At 41.0% G+C, this 19,493-nt stretch overlaps 1 protein-coding gene across 4 annotated transcripts in view; it reads left to right on the top strand.

Moving 5' to 3' along the window:
• GHR (growth hormone receptor) overlaps positions 1-19,493 on the top strand; it is a 227,857-nt gene that overhangs the window by 59,733 nt on the left and 148,631 nt on the right. The window lies entirely within an intron of this gene.

Below are 19,493 nucleotides of genomic sequence, written 5' to 3'. Positions count from 1 at the left end.
CGGATTGGTATCGGCTGGTATGGCTAGTTAATAATTGGCCATTGGTATTGGCCAAGAAAATCTTTATTTGTGTACCCTAAAATTAGAGCTTTCCCATGTCTTCCTCTCTGTGAGTGATCTTGGGGCATAAGAGCACTGTGGTGTCTACTGGAGTTCTATACATCCAAGACACCCATCAGTAATGCAGACTTAACTTGTTGACATTACTGCCCTAGTTAGATTTGGCAGCAGTCAGCAGTGCTTTAGGGCAGTGGGCTGAAACAATCTCAGCTCTGTGGTGGACCAGTGCTTGTGACACATCAGCTGTTGCTGCTGGTACTTCTCCATGCCACCGCAGGCAAAGTCCTTGTGCTGGAATGCTGCTGAAATGCTGCCAAAGTATCCCCCCTCCCCACCATCCTGGATCTGCAGTCCACCCATTGCCAACCCTTGAGCTAGAAAAGTTAAAAAAGTGGAAAGGAGAGACCATGTCAAAGTTCCTTCTGGCTGACATTAGAAATGGCAACAAAGCATGGGAAGAGAAAGCACCTGTACTAGTTAGAACTGTACTTGGCAAGAGACATAATTGCAGATAAGGAGATTAATTACTGTGCCGTGGGCCCTGGGAACATTACTTAAACAGCCGTGCAACAAGGAATTGGCAACCGACATGTGAAATATTGTAGTGTTGGTTGTGGGAAATGGGAGGGAGGGAGGTTCCTTCCTTCTTTCTTTACAGCTTCCTTCCAGGACTGGGTTTAATAAGAATGGACCACTAGAGCCATCATGAGTAAAATGTCCCTAATGTCTTCTCACATTCCTACGTGAAATAAATATTATGGAGTGTTTATCACTTGATATCTCAATTTGGCCATTGAATTCGGGAGCTTGCTTCTTTTTTCTGTTCTTTACCGAGTTTTTTTCTCCCTAAAGGATATTACAGTACAGGAAATGACAACATATACAAGCCACAAGTATATCATAAACTCAGATTATGTGACTTAATTGTTCTACTAAGAATGATATGAGTGGAGTATGTATCTGCTGTACTGAACTGTACAAGCATGGGTTGAGGTTTCAGGTGGTGCAATTGATTTGAGAATATATGTGATTTGGTGACCCAGAAGTTTCAACTTTTTATTTTAAAATCACTGTTCTCTGAGCTAAAGGGTGGTTTTGAATGGCTTTGATTTTGCTGGAGGGGCATCCTTTGATATGAAGGAACATTCTGATAGGTTGCAGTGAGTATATTGATGCAGGAATGTGGAAGAAATGGAGGAAAATGCATTTATACGTACTCCTAGACAGCAGGCTGCTGTGGGGAGAAACCCTTTCAATCTCTGTTTGCTTATAACCTAGCAAAGCATTACTGGGAATTGTGGACGTGTATTACAAATCATTAATAATGAATCGATTTTTTTTCTTACAAAACAGTGATTGTGAAAGGAAATATCTGGCAGCTGAAAATGCTGACCTAGTGGCTGCCTCTTGTAAACCAAAGTGCCATGGTGCCTCCAGACTTTTCTGTATGAAACTGTAACAAACCCTGACTTTTATAACACAATTCAAGCAAGATAATGCTATGAACTATTGTGCAAAGGCCTAAGCTCTAGGTTTTCCAAGGTTACAGAAGTGCAGCTCAGCCTGTTACATAAAATTGTTTAGAAAAGTCAGCCAAAGTTAAAGATAGAAAGTCTGGATCTGTCCAAAGAAGAAAACCTCCTGATACCACCAAGGACTGGGTTGAGATATGACCTTGCTCAGTCACTGAACCAAGATTGATGTGCTGGAAATTAGGGCATAATTGGTGGACAAAATAATAAGAGGATGGGCTCAACTGTCCATCATTTTTTTTATGGTCATTAACACTGAAGCCATGAAAATGGCAGACAGAAAGGAGTGATTTTAGTTCCATGGTTGCCATTCCACCAGCTTCTGCTTTATGAGGATCTGAAACACTTGGGCCTCATTAATCTGATTCTGAAAACCACCCTAGATACTCCAAGTCAGAAGGAGGCATCCATGTGAGATGGGTGTTTCTGCCTTCCCTTTTCCATTAATACCTTGTTTCTTCTTTCCCATGCTTTTTTGTTTGTTTGTTTAAATTTTTTTAAAGACTAGTCTGGCTCAGCCAGCCAAGACTGAATCTTGCAATACTGCTGCAATACCCATGGCCAAAAAGGCAGCTGAGAGCAAGATCTGAAGCAGCTCAACAATAATGCAAGTTTGCAAGCTTTTGGAATGACTGATAAGACCATCTGCTGTTTCTTTCTTTCTCTAATAGTCAGGTTGCTAAGAGTTAGAGCCAAATGGAGCTGCATTTTTCTTAGCTGTTCTTTCCTCTTCCCATTTGTTTGCATTTTGTCTTGTTTTGCTTTCAGGAAGGCAGAATCGGACTCCAACAACAACAGTAGGAACAAAAGTTTCACCCCATCTGAACTAACTTTTTTCTCTCTCTTCTCTGAAAAAGACAGTTACCACCATTTACATGGCTGCCAAGCAGAGGGGTTTCCTTATAAAAGTTTTGTACAGGGAAACGGATGCTGTTAAAATGAAGACTTACCCTAATACCTTACATTTCAAAAGTTTTTAACTGAGTTTCCTCTTTTTTTCTGTATCCCTAAGAAAGGGTACAAAGATATTAATGGTGATTATTTGCCTGGGACTAAGCAGGCCAAGGCCTCTGTCCTTGAAACCCTAAGCCTTGTTTAATAGTATAATGTTGTATAATTACTTGGTCTCTTGTTTGCAGCGCTGACTCTCTCGCCCATTTATTCTGTCTGAATTAGCATAGCAGAATTTAGAGGCTTCCTGCTCTAAGGGAGTAAGGACAGGATTCAGTATAGGGAAATCTTGAGGTCATTCTTGGCTCCCCACCAGGCTCAGTACCTAGCTGTAATAAATCATGCGGCCTTCCTGCCACAGTTTCTACACCTTGTAAGATGAGGCTGTTTAATACCAAGATACCCAAACTGTAGGGGTGTTTGTAAAAACAAATTGGTTAATATTTACACAGTGCTCCAGAAGCATAAAGTGTCCTGTAAGTATTATTGCTATAAACAAATTTCCATTTTACTGTGACTGAAGCGCAAGGTATTTATTGAGTTAGTAATATCATGCAAAGCAAAGAGAGAACCCCTACTGTCTTCTCCTACCCACCTTTGTCCTATAGGATCCTATAACTGTTACAACTTTCTGCACCATTGTGGTCAATACGATATTTTAAGGTATAAGTGTGTCCCTGTCTCACAAATATGTCATGCTACCCGGGGATTCTGGCTTTTTGCTTGAACTCCTTCATATAAAGTGCTTCACTGACTCTCCTTTGTGCTGAATTTATCAGCTCTTGCTGTTTATCAGAGGGCAATGGCAGCAGAAGCAGAAGGGGCTCTAAGAGCAGCTATAGATTGTGACTAAAAGTCAGTGTTCTGAAGGAGCATTTTAGGGGAGCATGGAGAGCATTCCTGGCTGATGCGAAGGACGTGCATTAGTTGCCTGTGCTACCAGAACAAGGAGGTTCTTTGCAGTTTTGTTACAGAAGTAGCCCTGGCACTTAGAGACAACAAAAGACCAATTTTGGGCCACATCCAACTGTGGCATTTTACGTGCATCGATCGTACACTTGGGGTGGAAACACTACATCCTGTAAGGGTCTCATTTTTCATAGATAGATGTACCAGCTTCACTGCAGCATTCCCAAGCAGAACCCTTTGTCACCCTCAATGATAACATGCCCAGGAGCTGGTCCCAATCCTGGTCCCATTGAATTCAAAAGGTAAAACTCCTCTTGACTTAAATATGGCCAGGATGTCACATAGTGGGTGCATCTACACATGCACTTTACTGCTGAGTTGACTAATTAGCTGCACAGTAAACATCACCTTCTACACCTTGCTCTGGTATTCGGGCACAGTAAACTTAATTAACTCCACTGTAAGATAGTACTGTCAGGGACAATACTGTCTTACAGTGGAGTACTTAATTCCACTGAAACACATGTATAGATGGTGACGAGCTGGCTGGGGCACGAGGGTGCTATAGTGTGGGGGTGCCTGCTATTTAGCACCGCACTTTAGCACCCTTGTGACCCAGCTGGCCTCTCTGCCACCCAACACCACCACCTGGAGCCCAGCATCCTAGAGCTGCTCCACCTTGGCTCAAAGTGTTGTGGTCCTGGGCACATGTGTAGATGTTGTGCCCAGGAGCAGTTGACCCCAGTGCAAAATGCGCCAGAATTTATCATATTGCCTTAATAGCCCATGTATATGCACCCACTGTCTTTAAATATAATATTCCTTCGAATCCAACAGTGTAACAGTCTTTAAAAGAAAGGTCTATCAATGTCTCCCCAAGGCCTGGCCACTAAGAAAACTATTTTCTTTTACTTTGTTTCCCTCGGATTCTTACTAATCTCACTTGCCTTCATCCCAGATAGTCAGAGGTTCAAGCCTAGTGACCCATTGGGCTAGTGTGGCTAAGGCACACCATTTTTTGCTGCTGATGGTGGCTACTGTGGCTAAACTGCCTTTCACTCCTCAGTCTGAATAATTGTAGCTGGATTGGCTCTTGTGACTTTTGGCCTGAATCCACAGTAAAGCTTTAACTCCCATGCTGGTGCTGCAGCCAAACACCCCAATCTCTCTGCCATCAAAACCCCTCCAGTTAACTGGGGAAGGGGCAAACTGTTCCCATAGACTTGTGTGTACAACATTGCCTGGTTTTATTTTTTTTTTTAATCGCAAAATGGGTTTTAAGCCAACATGATTTTTTTTTAAATTCAGGCTTTTTATGTCTCCCAATTTCAGAGCCTTTAGAGGGCTCTTGGATCACATTTTCAAGCTTTTTTCTGAGGGCCAGAAAGCTGAGATTCCAATCTCAGCATTCAAGTTCAGGGGCTGATGCTTTAAGAAAAGCAACAAGCATTAGAGACTTGTAATTAAAATCATAAGATCTAGTAATGCTGCTCCAGGTTAGCTCTGGAATGAAGTTCATCCTACTATACTCGTGACATGGTTAGATCCTCTGGCAGAAATGCTGGGAGGGAGTCTGTAGTCAATTGGTATTTAATTCATAACACACCCCTGACAGTCTGTGATCTTAGTGATCTCTCTCTCTGAAGCTGCTGTGGAATATGATTGTATGATAATGAAAGCTTCACTTGCTTTCCTGCTCCAAGGTAATGAAGCAATGCATAGGCTGTGTTTTCTTTTCCACCTTCTCTGTTTTCCTATTGCTCAGAAGCTAATTTAATAATATGTTTGACTATCCAAGAAGAATGCGTTGGCTTGTTCTGTATTTGTAAACAAGATTTGCCCTGTAACTTTTCAGAGGTCCAGCTGAATAGCTCTATTCATCCCCATTGTTCCCTAGGGAAAGAAGGAATGAAGCTGGCTGTTGGCTGTAGGTGACTGAGAATAGAGGTGATTTTTTTTTTTGTGAGAAGATAGTTGGAATATGATCCGGAATCAACATGAAGCAAGGAAATATTTTCATCCTCATCATAGAAAAAAATACATAAATCCATCTTCAAACAACATTGGACTGAGCTTTTACACTGACAAATGGAAATTCAAAGTAACAGCTCCTGAAATGACTGGAACTTGGCCACAGTAAAAAATATTATGTTAGGAAACATATTCACTAATCTACTTTAACTAACTTGATGTTAAATACATTTTTGTCATTTAATAGAGACAAGAACCATCTTGTTTAAAAACATTACTGGTGTTATTTACCCTTGTGATAAGCAGTGGTCTTTGTAATGCAAGAGCAGAGATTAATTTTAGAAAGGGATCTGAATAAAGTAAATATGGTATATATGAGGTTCTTTATTTCAGGTGGAAATGTGATTTCCCTCTTCTGCCCCAGGGATCATAAAAGCCACCATTGACCTTATTATGCCTTTTGAACTTATGGGAAGCTTTCCATTGATTTTAATGGTGGAAGCAATGCAAATAATTGATGTTTCAGCCCAGGGACTGAAATGTTAATAACAATAACAACAACAAAGTATTTTGGACCGACCTGAAACCAAAGCATTTCACGTGTTCTTTGCAAAAATAAGAACAACAACAGCAAAAAATGTATTAGGTTAGGCTTGCTATTCTGTATACCTTGAACAAAACACTTTCTTTTGGGATATTTTATTTATCCCTTTTAAGTTAAATTTGGCTCAGTTTAAAAATGAAATATTGCTGCAAAATTAAGAGTCAGAACATTTTCATATTGAAAAATGTTGACATTTCATTTTTAAACTTTTTTTCAACCAATGCTAGTTGCCAAATTTAACTGAAATTTGGCAATAGGATCAGTTAACCCAATCTGCATCTTCTAGTAAATAAATTATTTGCTCAAGAAGGCTCACCCAGCTCTGTTAATAACAGGTGGGTCAGACATTTGATGATTATATTTCATTTAATAGAGATTATTTTGACACTATTACTGAATTAACTAGGCAACTACAACATTTTACATGGTTTTCATTGTCTTTTAATAACACAAATGCCTCCAATATATTAACCTTAGATTCATTAAGACAACAGTTGATATAACTAGATCTACTATTTTAAACTAATCGTAAACATTACAGCTCTGCAGGAGATCTGCGTTTTATCATAGAACTATGTATTCTCACAGTTCATGGTAAAAATACTTAAGTTGGCATTTAGGATGAATGAATCCTACCAAGTGTTTTCAAAGGGATGCTCTCACCTGGCATGTAGTGTAAAGAGAGGTATCACCAGGTGGTGCTCTCACACAGTTTTCCAAGTTCCATTAGCATGCAAGCAAGTGTTCAGTCTTGGAAAAATATGTTGTTAGATTAGTTGTGCAAGGCTCTGGATAGATGAAGTTTGTTTTTGCCATGAACTCTGGTTGGAGTCAGTTATTGAAGTAGAATTGCACCCTGGAAACTTTTATATCACCATTGCCTGAGGGATTCCAGAAAAAAGGGATTGCCTGCATGCTGTTTTTAACACCTCTGTGTCAGGACTGCCATGTACATTTATGTATCCAAAGCAATTTATGCTCAAGATACTTATAGACTCCATGTTACTGATTTTTCTTCACTGGGGAATGGACCAACAAAGCCCTGGACACTTGCCACTACTTAGGCAAGAGAACAGTAGGTATGTCATAATGTAAGGGAAGTTCTGTACAACTGAGGCTGAATGGTGCTTTCTGGTTAAAGACTGTTTACCTAATTGTCTTGACTTTTGCCTCAGGGTGACACAATATAGGGTTAATGTTTTAACTTTGGAGTCACATGAGTGAAAACATTCAAATGATCTCCACCCCCAGTCATGTTTAAAAGTGACTTAATTCTTTTAATATTTTTTGTGCATCTGGGAGGCTATCACAGAGGGAAGGTACGTCTGTACACAAGCTTCACCCTGTGGTTCTCTCTTGAATGTCAGATATCAGTAGCTTGGAGGTCAAGGGCTGATGTCCCCTCCTCCTTCCCCTCCCCCCCAGTGGGGTGGGTGAGATGGGCTGGTGGTGTGCCCTCTGTTCATGGTGGCCTAGGGTTCCCCTCTTAGAGGACCTTTACTGCTCTGAAATTCCTACTTTTATATTCTTTTTCTCTTGTGATGATTCTTCATTCCTGGGTACTATTGATTAGTCTCCCTGTGGTCATCATATTGTCCACATCCTATCCTGTTCTATACTGTCAGCATATTCCTTTGATCCAACAAACCCATCGCATGCATACATTTTAATTTGGTCATTTACTGTTGTCTTAATTTGGTCTATCCACCAAAACTGGAAGTCCCAAGGGGTCTGCAGTTGTGTACTGTGACTTGGCACCAATGCTGCAGAGTCCCTTATCTCTATTTTGGGCATGCTGTTCATGTTATGCAGCTTCAAGGAGCAGTCTGGTACATATCAATAGCCTTTGACACTGTCTGTCACCCCATCTTCATCAATAAATTAAGTGACTGTGGCATTGATGCCTGCACAGTTGTATGGGTAAAAAATTGACTGATGGGGCGCACCCAGAGAGTAGTGGTGGACGGGTTGTACTCAACCTGGTGAGATGTGAGCAGTGAGGTCCCCCAGGGCTCAGTCCTCGGGCCCGCACTGTTTAACATCTTCATCAGCGACTTGGATGAGGGGGTGGAAAACACGCTGTCTAAGTTTGCTGATGACACTAAGATGTGGGGCGAGGTGGACACACTTGAAGGGAGAGAGAGGCTGCAACTAGATTTAGACAGACTACAAAAGTGGGCAGATGAGAATAGGATGGGTTTCAATGTTGATAAATGCAGGGTGCTGCACCTTGGGAGAAGGAATCCACAGCATACATACAGGCTGGGGAGTTCCCTTCTTGAAAGCACAGAGGCGGAAAGGGATCTCGGAGTCATATTGGAGTCCAAGATTAACATGAGCTGCCAATGCCAGACTGCAGCCAGCAAGGCCAGCCATACCTTGTCATGCAACCAAAGGTGCATCTCAAGCCGGTCCAGAGAGGTGATCCTCCCCCTCTATGTGACTTTGGTCAGGCCGCAGTTGGAGTACTGCATCCAGTACTGGGCGCCACACTTCAAAAGGGATGTGGCCAGCCTGGAGAGGTTTCAGAGGCGGGCCATCCGCTTGGTGAGAGGGCAGCAGGACAGGCCCTATGAGGAGAGACTGAAGGACCTGAACCTGTTCAGCCTCAGCAAGAGGAGGCTGAGGGGGGACCTGGTGGCTGCCTACAAGCTCATCAAGGGGGATCAACAGCAAATAGGCAGAGCTCTTTTCTCCCCAGCACCACCTGGGGTGACGAGGAACAATGGTCATAAGCTGATGGAGAATAGGTTTAGGTTGGAGATCAGAAGGCAATATTTTACAGTTAGGATGGCCAAAATCTGGAACCAACTTCCCAGGGAGGTGGTCCTCGCCCCTACCTTGGGCAAATTCAAGAGGAGGTTGGACAATCACCTGTCTGGGGTCTTGTGAACCCAGCATTCATTCCTGCCTGTGGCAGGGGGTCAGGCTAGAGGATCTGTTCAGGTCCCTCCTGACCCTAGCTACTATGAAACTATATCTTCAATTCCCCAGCCTGTGTGTCTGCCCACTCCAGACACAGTGGGTCTTGAAGGAAATTTTGTCACAAGCAGGCTTTTTGAAATCAATTAACCCTTGCTGTTCCCCTGGACTGCTCTTGTAATGCAGTATCTACTTTACTGACAAGCTAGTTCTTAAAATCAAATCTCTAAGTATCACTTTCTAGCTACCACAGGGAAGAACAAGAATTCAAGAAGGGAACAGTCAAACCTGATGGGTGATGGAGGAGCAGGAGGATGGGAGTGCTCATTTGGGAGTGCTCATTCTGAGCTTTGGCTAGGAAGAGGAAGGTCATTAGAGACTTAAGAGCCATTTCCATGAAGTGCAAGAGACTGGAGCCATATTGGGGAAGGTCTAAAATGGAACTGGAAAAAGAACACTCCTGGAAGGATTGTGAAGAGCTTTCAATTACCATATCGGTGAAAGGAAGAGGAGAGACTGGGTGGGAAGGCAGGTGGGTCAAGAGAGGTTTGTTTGTTTTGTTTGTTTTTTCCTCCCTCCTTTTTTAGTATGGGAAAAGGAAAAGCATGGCTGTGAGAGGAAAGAGCTACAGGAGGGAAGTAAGGGACAGGGTGGGAACAAATGAGAATGGGGTTGATTAGTAGGGCAAGCAGAGGAGCTAAAAAGAGCAGATGAGACACTTTTTGCCCATGCCATGTTGTTGTAGGGCTGCTCAAGAGTACAAGCTAAGAGACTTCAGCATTTATCTCCCTTCAAAATAAAAGCAGGCAAAAGGAAGAACATGTCAGAGAATTACCTCAACTACTGATCTTAGGCCTGCATTGAAAGAGGCCTCTTGAGAACCTTGAACTCAGAATTTTATTTTTCAATCTAAAGAAGCTCTCTTATGCAATCTTGCAGTCTCTTTATCTCTGCTCTTTTGAAATCCTGTGGTACACAGCAGATTGGTGTGACTTATAACTACCCGTCATTTCCTGGATCTGTCTCTTGAAATAGCTCAAACATTTAGCGCATCAAACGTGAAAAACAAGAGTATTCAGTGATCTCATTATGGTCTTCAGGCTCTGCCTTCAGTCCCCAAAACCTGTCCAGATACTTGGCGGTCTCCCATGGCTGTGGTCTGTGCTGAGATCGGCAAATCTGCATCCATTATTTTATATGAAAATGCATTATCATTTCAGTCAGTAACTGTTTTCATTGGGAGAGATTTACCATTGATTGGTGGATGGCAGGAGGTTTTGTCCTCAGCTGTGTGAGGATCATGAGAGAATTAAAAATGTAATTCATCTCCTTTAGGGAAATGCCTGTTGCTTCTGATTTCTTCCAATTCCTACTTAGGGGCACAATGATCATATGACTTATATTGTTGCTTAACAGGAGGGTTTAGCTTGAGGTCCTTTGAGAAAGATCTCTTCTGTACAGTATTCTGTATTAATGTGATTAAATCACATCCTTCATCTATCTGGACTCTCTCTTGTTTTCTACAAATTAACCACTACTTGTAGAGTAATAGAAACTTAAAAGAAAAATAAAGTAATCAATTCTAGGTCATGTTCCTCTTGTTATTATCCCTGTGGTGTATTTTCTAATGTTCTGTCTACTCTAGTTCTTAATGTCCCATATGATTATTCTTCCACCTTTTCCATGGAAAATTTTTATTCAAGTTCTTGGAGCTCTCATTAGCAAGAAGTTCTTGTTCTTATTCACTATAAGAGTTCTTATTATTAGTCACCAGAAGACTGGGCCCTCCTGTCCCGAGTCATCACTTTCTCCACTGTTAGATTATTGGGAAGGTTTTTTTACCTCTTCCAGTGTGTTAGCAACTCTAACAGTGTATGCATTGCATTTTTTTAGATCATATCTTGAGTCCCTTTTATATATCTGTTTTATTGAGTGTCAGCATGTGTGTGTATGTGTGCGTGCGTATGACACATGCAAATACATACATATACAAATTCACACATGTAGTTATATACATGCTGAAACTCAGCATGGCAGATTCATCACAGTATGAACAGCCAGTCCTAGTATTTTAATCTCAGTCTGAGTGGGGATTCAGATATAAAACTGATGGTGTCTTCAAAACAAGTTGCCTGCTTTGGGAGGAAAAACTTACCTGCTTCTCATACTACTTAAACCAGAGGTCTACTCAATTCATGATTTTGCAGAAACTGCAAAATCTGGGATTGTCCATTAAATCAACTTAAAAACTTGATAAAAATATAATGCTGGCTCCCCAGTGGGAGCCAGTGGTTCTTGCTGCAGCTGTGGCCAAGCCTCACAGCCTACCTTAGGAAGGGAGAAGGTGCCAGCTGGTGGGGGGGCACAAAAGGCAGCAGACAAGATGGCAGCTGCCCCTTCATCACTTTACCCCTGCTGGGGCCTTTCTGCCAATCAGTACCAAGGGGCAAGGCCACTGAAATACATCCAAGAAACATCTGCAGAATTTGGTATTTATGCCACGACCAACCCATGAAAATTGTTTCGTTTCTCTGCAGTTTAAGTAGACCCTTACTTAGAGCAACTAAGGACAGTTCTTTTATTTATTTATTTTTAGATCTGTCATTAATTACCCATCTAAAGTAAGAAAACTTCTTTTAAGAGTGTCAAATCTTTTGTCTTCTAGATGGGGTTAAAAAGTTACTGCATAGAGTATAACCAAGAATGCTAATATGAAACAGAGGTCATAATGCCTAATTTTATATATGTATATTTCCCCATGAATTTCAATAGAACCATTCATAGTGCAAACAGTCTGGAGGATTGGGGCCTTCTGGTTGAATAATGCTTTTGTTTAACTACTATACAGCCCATGCTTGTACAACTGTCAACTTTCTGTGTCAAGGCAGTGTATTTTCATAACTCCTTCTCTCCTGGCAACTATCTGTTGTCCTCTGTATTCTGACTGATCAGCAGGGATCATGGTTTTCTCTGATTAAAGAAAAATAATCCCCAATTTTTGGATGGAAAAGAAAGTGACCCAAAATCCCCATTTTTCCGTGATTAAAATGAAACACCACTAATATATTGATGCATGTATATATAGTGGTGTTTCATTTTAATCATGGGAAAATGTGGGTTTTGGGTTACTTTTTTCATCTGAAGATTGGGATTTTTTTTTTTATCAGAGAAAACCAGGATCCCTGCTGATCACTTTTGGCAAGACACAGTGATATGTCAGAATGTTAGGGAAAACAGGTTGAATTCAAACTGACACATGTTTGGATTTAGTTAGTTGAGCTTTTCTTTTTCCCTTTTTTGAAACGTAATGCCTGTTAACTTTTATACCCAGAAATAAATTATTTTCTGAAGTCAAGTGGCCAAACTTTTGAAAGACAGCACAATAATACCAAATTGAAACCTTTCATCTTAAACACTCAGTTCCTAAATACTGGCAAGCTAAATCAAAACATCATTAAATGAATAACCCTGTAATTAAAAATGAAGATGGAAGAAAGCTTGGGTTCATATATGACAAGGTTCTTTGGGTGAATCTGATATCTTTTATTAGACCAACCCAAATAGTTGGAAAATAATTATTAAGCAAGCTTTCGGGTTCATATATATTGTTTAAATGATGTCTGCATTAGAATTGCTATTAAATGGAAGAGCAACAAATCATAAATTGCTATTATAAAAGTTCATATGTGTTCTAGGGGAAGAGAGTAATTATCTTGCTCAGAAATGTTCCTTGCAACATATTTATTTGCTGTCAGAATCAATTGCTTCTCTTATTGTGAAAACTTCCCCAGGGATCTGATGTTAAGGAAAATGTATCTATATACACCTCTTTGTATTAATACTTTGTTTTTACCTGTTGCAAGTAGTCTTGAGACCTGATGACTCAGTACTCTCTCAGTTGGAACAAGGCTATTGAATTCACATGCACCTTGATAAATGTACTGTTAGGACTGAAGAAAACTTGGATTCAATCAGTGATGACATCATATATGGTTAAGTTTATAGTGTGCATTAAGGAATGTATCTGTGATTATCTGATTTGGTATATCCTCAGGAGATGTCTAAAGTAAAGAGCTCTGTTATAATTACTGTGTACGGGGCTTGCAAGAGAGAGGTCTTTGTTTCTGATTGTTGAAAGCATTTGGTTGTGTTCATTTGACTCTTGGCAGCATCTGTATCTTAATTTCTCTCTCTCTGTCATGTTTCTATTCTGTTCCTTTGGTTGGGAAACCAGATGAATGCAGTTTTCAGTGACTCTCCTCCTGACCCCTGAAAGAGGCCTCCTTGAATTCATGGGCCTGATTTAAGAATTTTTAGAAAAAGAGCAAACAAGCCTAAATCAGTGGAGACATGTCTGGCTGAAGTTGTGGATTGCACAAGATTTAAAGCAATGCTCTCACTTTATTAATCCCTCAGGATACATTTAAGGAAGAGTAGGGCTCATTTTCCAAATTTTGATGAGAAATACAACTGCCAAGAACATTTTCTCTCCTTAGTCACATTACTATTGAGAATTATTTTTTATTTAATGCTCTTCAAATTGTTGGACTCTTCCTGTAACAGATGGGCAAGTTTCTGGCCACTGAAATGGCACGTTGTGACTTGCTTGCCATGTCAAAGATCAGACAAAAGAGGTAGCTTGAAGATGCTCCTTTAGTTATGAGCTAAACATATCATTTCTACAATATCACAGTGAATCCACACCAGAAAACTGGGATGCATCAGTTCCTTTTTGGTTTGTTCTTGTTTTCATGTGCTGTGTAATTCACCAAATTCTTCCTGGGATAGAATAGGGAGAAAATGTTGAAGCAGCATGAAGCTGCAAAACCTCTGGTCAGAGCAAACTCCAGGTAATCAGGAAGCTTCTGTGGTCTTATCTGTACTGAGTCACAAGATAGTGTGATGGAAAATACACACATGCTGCAAATGTATACCCTAAATGTTCCTGTACTTTAAATAGGTTGGTGTGTGACATGCAAACAGACGTGCAAAAATGTATGTATTGTAAATAAGATGCAGAGAGGTATATTACATGAATTCCTCGAGTGTCTTGTCATTGTCACTCTGCAATTGCAAAATATAATTAATATTCTTGACAATATGCAATTCCCCCAAAATAGGTTTATTTTATTATGGACTTTAATAATAGAGCCACAAGTAATTGGTTCAATACGGAACTCAATGAATTTTATGAAAGTAATAATATGTCATGGTTGCCTGTAATAGCAAGAGATTAGACTTCATGACCAAGGAATCCTATGCATCTGTGAGTAAGGGAGCAGTGATTACATACTCAGGTAATCTGTAAAGATACAATCCTTAGGCAAGACCTAAAGTACAAGGTGCCTTTGCTAAGAGTTGTAATTATGGATGTTTTTATTTTGATCAATGTAGATAATTCCTGTTGTTACTTATTTCTGTCAGATTTGGTTTCTTGAATTTGAATTTACTGCTGCTTACAGTCAAAACATATGAGCTTCACCTCTCTTTTTTAAAGACAAATGTCTGTTTACTGATGGCAGTTGACTTTTACCATGGAGACACTCCATTATCCAGCACAGCAGCAGGCAGCCATGAAAGAGAAGTGTATCTGAAATGTAAAAATGCACAAAATGAAATTACATTACACTAATAACTGATCCATTCAATCAGACAGCTCACTAACAGTGTCAGTAAGAGCAGAAATAGAGCTTTTCTTAAAGGGCCAGCACACCATTGATAGCTTTAGCTACTTGTTGCACACAAGTCTTTCTTTTTCATTCATCTCCAGTGTGTTTTAAGGCAGTGATGGTTGATGAGCAGAAAATTAAGATAAGTAGTTGCAAGAATAAATGTTTGCTTTTTTAATGTTTGCATTTTGGTAGCTGCTAACAGCTGTGACAGGGTTGGGCCCATTGTGCTGGGTGCTATGCAGACATGTATGTGACAGTCTGATCCCACAACGAGTTTACATTAACTTTAAAAGCTGAACTCCTGGGGTAGAGGCATATGGCATCATCTGAAAAGTGTCATCTTGTGCTTCTTAACCATGGTGAATAACCAGTTCAGCCTATCACAGTGTTTAATGAAGCACAGCAGAAGTAATGCGTGGAATATAGAGTTGCTGGAAGATTTTACCTATGGACACAAGATATAATAAGAGACAGGATGGATTTAATGGATAGGTGAATTGGGAGAGAGGAGCACCAAAGAACTTCTTAAAGAGGATCAGGGCTCTGAGTGGTGTACTGACCTTTAAAAGGTTGTGAGTTCAAAGTTGCAGGTGGGCCTGGCCTTCTCAAGGTGGCAGAGAAGCCCTTGTGGGCTCCAAAATCTCTATTTGCCAAGGGCAAGTCATGCCTGACCAACCTGATTGCCATCTGTGTTGAGATGACTGGCTCTGTGGATGCTGGGGGAGCAGTGGATGGGATATGCCTTGAGTTTAGCAAAGCTTTTCATATGCTTTCCCACAACATCCTTGCAAGCAAGCTAAGGAAATCTGGTTGGAAGAATGGACTGTAAGGTGGATAGAAAACTGGCTGGATCATCAGGCTCAAAGAGGAGTAAACAATGTCTTAGTGTCTGCTTGGCAAACGGTATCAAGTGCAGTGCCGTGGGGATTAGTCCTGGGTCCGGTTTTGTTCAATATCTTCATCAAAGATCTAAAGATGGGATAGAGTGCACCCTCAGCAAGTTTGCACATGACACTGAGCTGGGGTGAGTAGTAGATATGTTGGAGGGTAGGGCTAGGATTCTGAGAGACCATGACAAATTGGAGGATTGGACCAAAAGAAATCTCATGTGGTTCAATAAGGAGAAGTGCAAAGTCCTGCACTTAGGACAGAACAATTCCATGCACTGGTGTAGGGTGGGGACTGACTGGCTACGCATTCCCGCTTCCCCTTCTTCCCCCCAGCCCCTCTACTCCCAACAGGAGTCCAGTCCTGGTAGAGTCCTCAGAGTATGCCTAAGATGACTAATTCCTGCCCCTGCCCCTTAGCCCAGTGCACAAAAGCCACCATTTATGCATCTAAGTCTTTCTTCATTCTTCACCACCCTGTTCAGCATTTTACTTTTGGCTACCTCAGGGAGATGCCAGATGCATGTTGTATTAGACAGTTACTGCATATAAGCCAGATATCCTCCTACTTCTGTCCCTAAGCTTTAAGGTCATATTTCCTCTTGCTTGCTCTGCCTTATGATTCTTTTGTCCTTGGTTGCCCGCTGGCCCATCTTCAAGAGTTGTCTGTTCCCTAGCCTGCTGGTCAGAACACTCTTCAAAGTGGAAGATGTGGGTTTGAATCCCCTCAGGCTAAGAGGAGCCAAATCAAGGTCTTCCACTTCCTTGGTGCATACTCCAATACTGTATTTTGTAGCTTGCTGATCAAGGCCAATTTGGATCATTCCACTAAATTCCATTTCAGTCCTTTTTACATGTCTACAGAACCAATCTGGACGTGGCCCCAATTTGCACTTTGGCTTTCAGATTCCTATATCCTTATATTTATCAAGGCAAATTGAAGCCATTGTGATCATCTAATCTGAGTTCTTCATTTGTAACTGGACAAACAATTAAATAAGGTAAAGAGCATCACCCAGTAACTCTTTCTTGAGTAATAGCTTTTATCAAAATTTACTTAATCACTGATAGGCATGTCAAGAAATGGCAAATACCTCCCTTCTGTCTCTACATAAATTGTTCTAATGATTTATAACTCACATTGTTAAAACTTTAACTTTTTACTTCTCCAATGAATTTGTCTTGCTTAAGATCCTCTCATTAAAGAGTCATTGCTATCAGAAATCTCTGCTGCATGTAGGTATTTGTAAAACACATTTAAGTCCCCGGATACCATTTTTGATAAACTACATAGAGTTTCTGAAATCCCTCATAGTGAGGCGGGTTTTCCAGACGTCCCATCATTTATGTAGCCCTTTTCCCCCATAAATCTTCTGTAATTTGTCAGCCTTATATTTTTTTAATTGTGAACACCAGAAATGGACATCCTATTCCAGTAATAATCTTCCTAATTCTATATCCACCTCCTCACGCATACTTACTAATTCTCTCCTAATCTAAGGATCACATGTGCACACCTTGATGTGTCAACAAAAGTTTCAGGTAGCAATGTTTTGGACTTCCTACCATCCACAATTCAATGCACTTTATAAACACTGATTATTTATCTCATAACATCTTCCAGTGTGAAATGGATAATTATTGACTTCATCTGGGACTATAGCATGGATTTCCCAAGAAGCTGCCAGACTGAAGTTTGGGAATATGTTGAACCCTGTTTTATATGCTGGAAGGAACATTACCACCTAGTAAAGAATTTGAGTTAGATTCTGTCTCATTTACATTTTGTGCAACTCCATTGCAATGGAAATCAACCTTGAAGTTACCCTATGTGCAGTGTTTGGTTCTGTGTTGCATAGCTTATATGAGGTACCTTCTGAACTCCCTGTCCTGTAATATTTTTTTTGAATAGTGTTGATGCAGGGTGAAATGTAAATACAACCTTTAGAACAACTCCTGGGGCCAAGACAAACATCTATTGTTACACAGCTCCGTACTGCTAATAAGAAAACATTTCTGCTGTTATTATAGCAGAGGCAGAGATTATGAGCTCTGAGAGAATAGATATGGCCTTGATTGAAGCATGTACTGCATGCCTTATCCCCCAAATGTTTTACTTTCCTATTTTATGAAAAGAAAAAAAATCTTAGTTAACATTTATGTTAGATTTTCCTTGAAAGGAAAAACAAAACAAAATAAAAGGTGGATGCCTTCTTTAAACACAAGCCAATTTGTCCATATTTCAATGAATATGTGTAAATAACTGCCACTGTCCTTAAAATGCAGCCTTGTTGATGCCAGGGACCTGATGGGCCATCAGAATATGCAAAGAGCCACAGCTTCTACGTACAGTCTAAAATGCTGAGCTTCTCAACGTTTTCTATGTTGCAAGCCCATGTTACAAACAAAAAGAAAAGTTATTTTGGGAAGCTTCTTCCACAAATTATACTAGTAAAGAGAGGGCCTTGATAAATGGCTTTGTGACCGTTTTTGTTACTTACAATGCCGGCTTGGGTTAAGGGTTCTGATTGTGGTGGCAGAGCTGTATGAGGGCAAATAGTTTTTCAGCCCTTCTGAAAAGTGATCATTCCACAGTTGATTTACTTCTGAGTATCACTTACCTTGGCTATTAAAAACTTTTCCCCAGGCTTTGTGAGTTGTGTTGTCCCACAGGACATTGCTAGCTCATCAGTTTAGACGTGCATTCTTTAATGCAGTTCAGTCCTGATTTATTCATGTCTTTGAAGATCAGGAGGATCAAGGCTTGGACTGACTTTGGAAGTAGATTAGCTCCAAAACCTGACTAAGGGAGGGATACAGGACAGACTTGGTGTTCTTGTCATACTGGTGCCATGCACAAACTAGACTCTTTCCATTGTCCTGCTTAAGCGATGGTGCATTGTGCTGAAATTCAGAAATTAGCAGGTGTGGATCTGGGATTATGCTAATTAATCAAACACAGGGGCTGTGCACATGGGTTTATGTTACTCAGTAAATCCTAACTCCACCTCTAAAGAAACACCTTTAACCACCACTCTTCCTTGCTTTTGCTTGTTTGGGGTGTGTGATGGGAGCACTCTGTTTCTTATTATTATTATGCCAGTCCCACAGCTTGAAGAGTAAGTGTGTTAAGTGTTTTGGCTCCAGGTTTAGGGAAGGGTTGAGGACCAGTGAATGTATTTGTTTTCTCGACTTATAAATTGAACATTTTCTATCCAAGGATGTAGCATGTCTAGGGACCAAGGCAGCCAGATCTCAGAATAGTTTCCACTTCATGACTGAGACAGAGGGAAAGGTAGATATGACCGTCTTGCAGTGTTATACCAAAGAGCCCTATGTTGTAGCTGTTTTGCTGCAGAGAGATCAGCTCTGTTTTTCTGACTCTAATTTGAGTTATGTACAGGCTTTAATTTCTGTGGTAAGAATTCTTACCAGTAGAAAATCAGGCTGGGAGCTGGAGCTTACAGATGTCCCAACCCCCTGGCTAGAGATTTCCAGCCAAGTGGCACTAAGGCTTTCCAGGCAGGTGGCACTAGCCTTGCTGCTCCTTGGCACCCACTTAAGGGAACCCATTACTTGACAGCCTGTCTTCTCTCATGCCTGGGAAGGGGGCAGGCTGTAAATAGGGGCCTCCAGAGTTTTCAAGCCCTTCTTGTGCAACCCAGATGAGCTGCACACAGGGTGATTTAAAGCTGGAGGTGTGAGGAAGTGGAGCCAGGGACAGCTTCCTCAGCTCTCTGTCCCAGGTTCCCAGCTTTTAAGCTGCCACATGTGCTGCCCAGCTGAGTGGCCCTCAGGGCCATTTAAAGCCCTCAAGGCCATGAAGCAGAATGGGGGAAGCTTCTCCGACCCAGTTTCTGGCCCTAAGACTTCGCAATCTCTGGTCCTGCTGTGCAGCTGGGCAGGGAAAGGGAACCATAACCTGCAGCAGGGATCCTCCTAGTAGAACTGGAGGCATGGTGTAGGGGTGGGGAACTGTCCAAGT

The sequence above is a fragment of the Alligator mississippiensis genome, chromosome 3, assembly GCF_030867095.1.
Source record: "Alligator mississippiensis isolate rAllMis1 chromosome 3, rAllMis1, whole genome shotgun sequence".
Taxonomy (NCBI): domain Eukaryota; kingdom Metazoa; phylum Chordata; order Crocodylia; family Alligatoridae; genus Alligator; species Alligator mississippiensis.
This window is presented reverse-complemented; position numbering and strand designations above follow the sequence as displayed.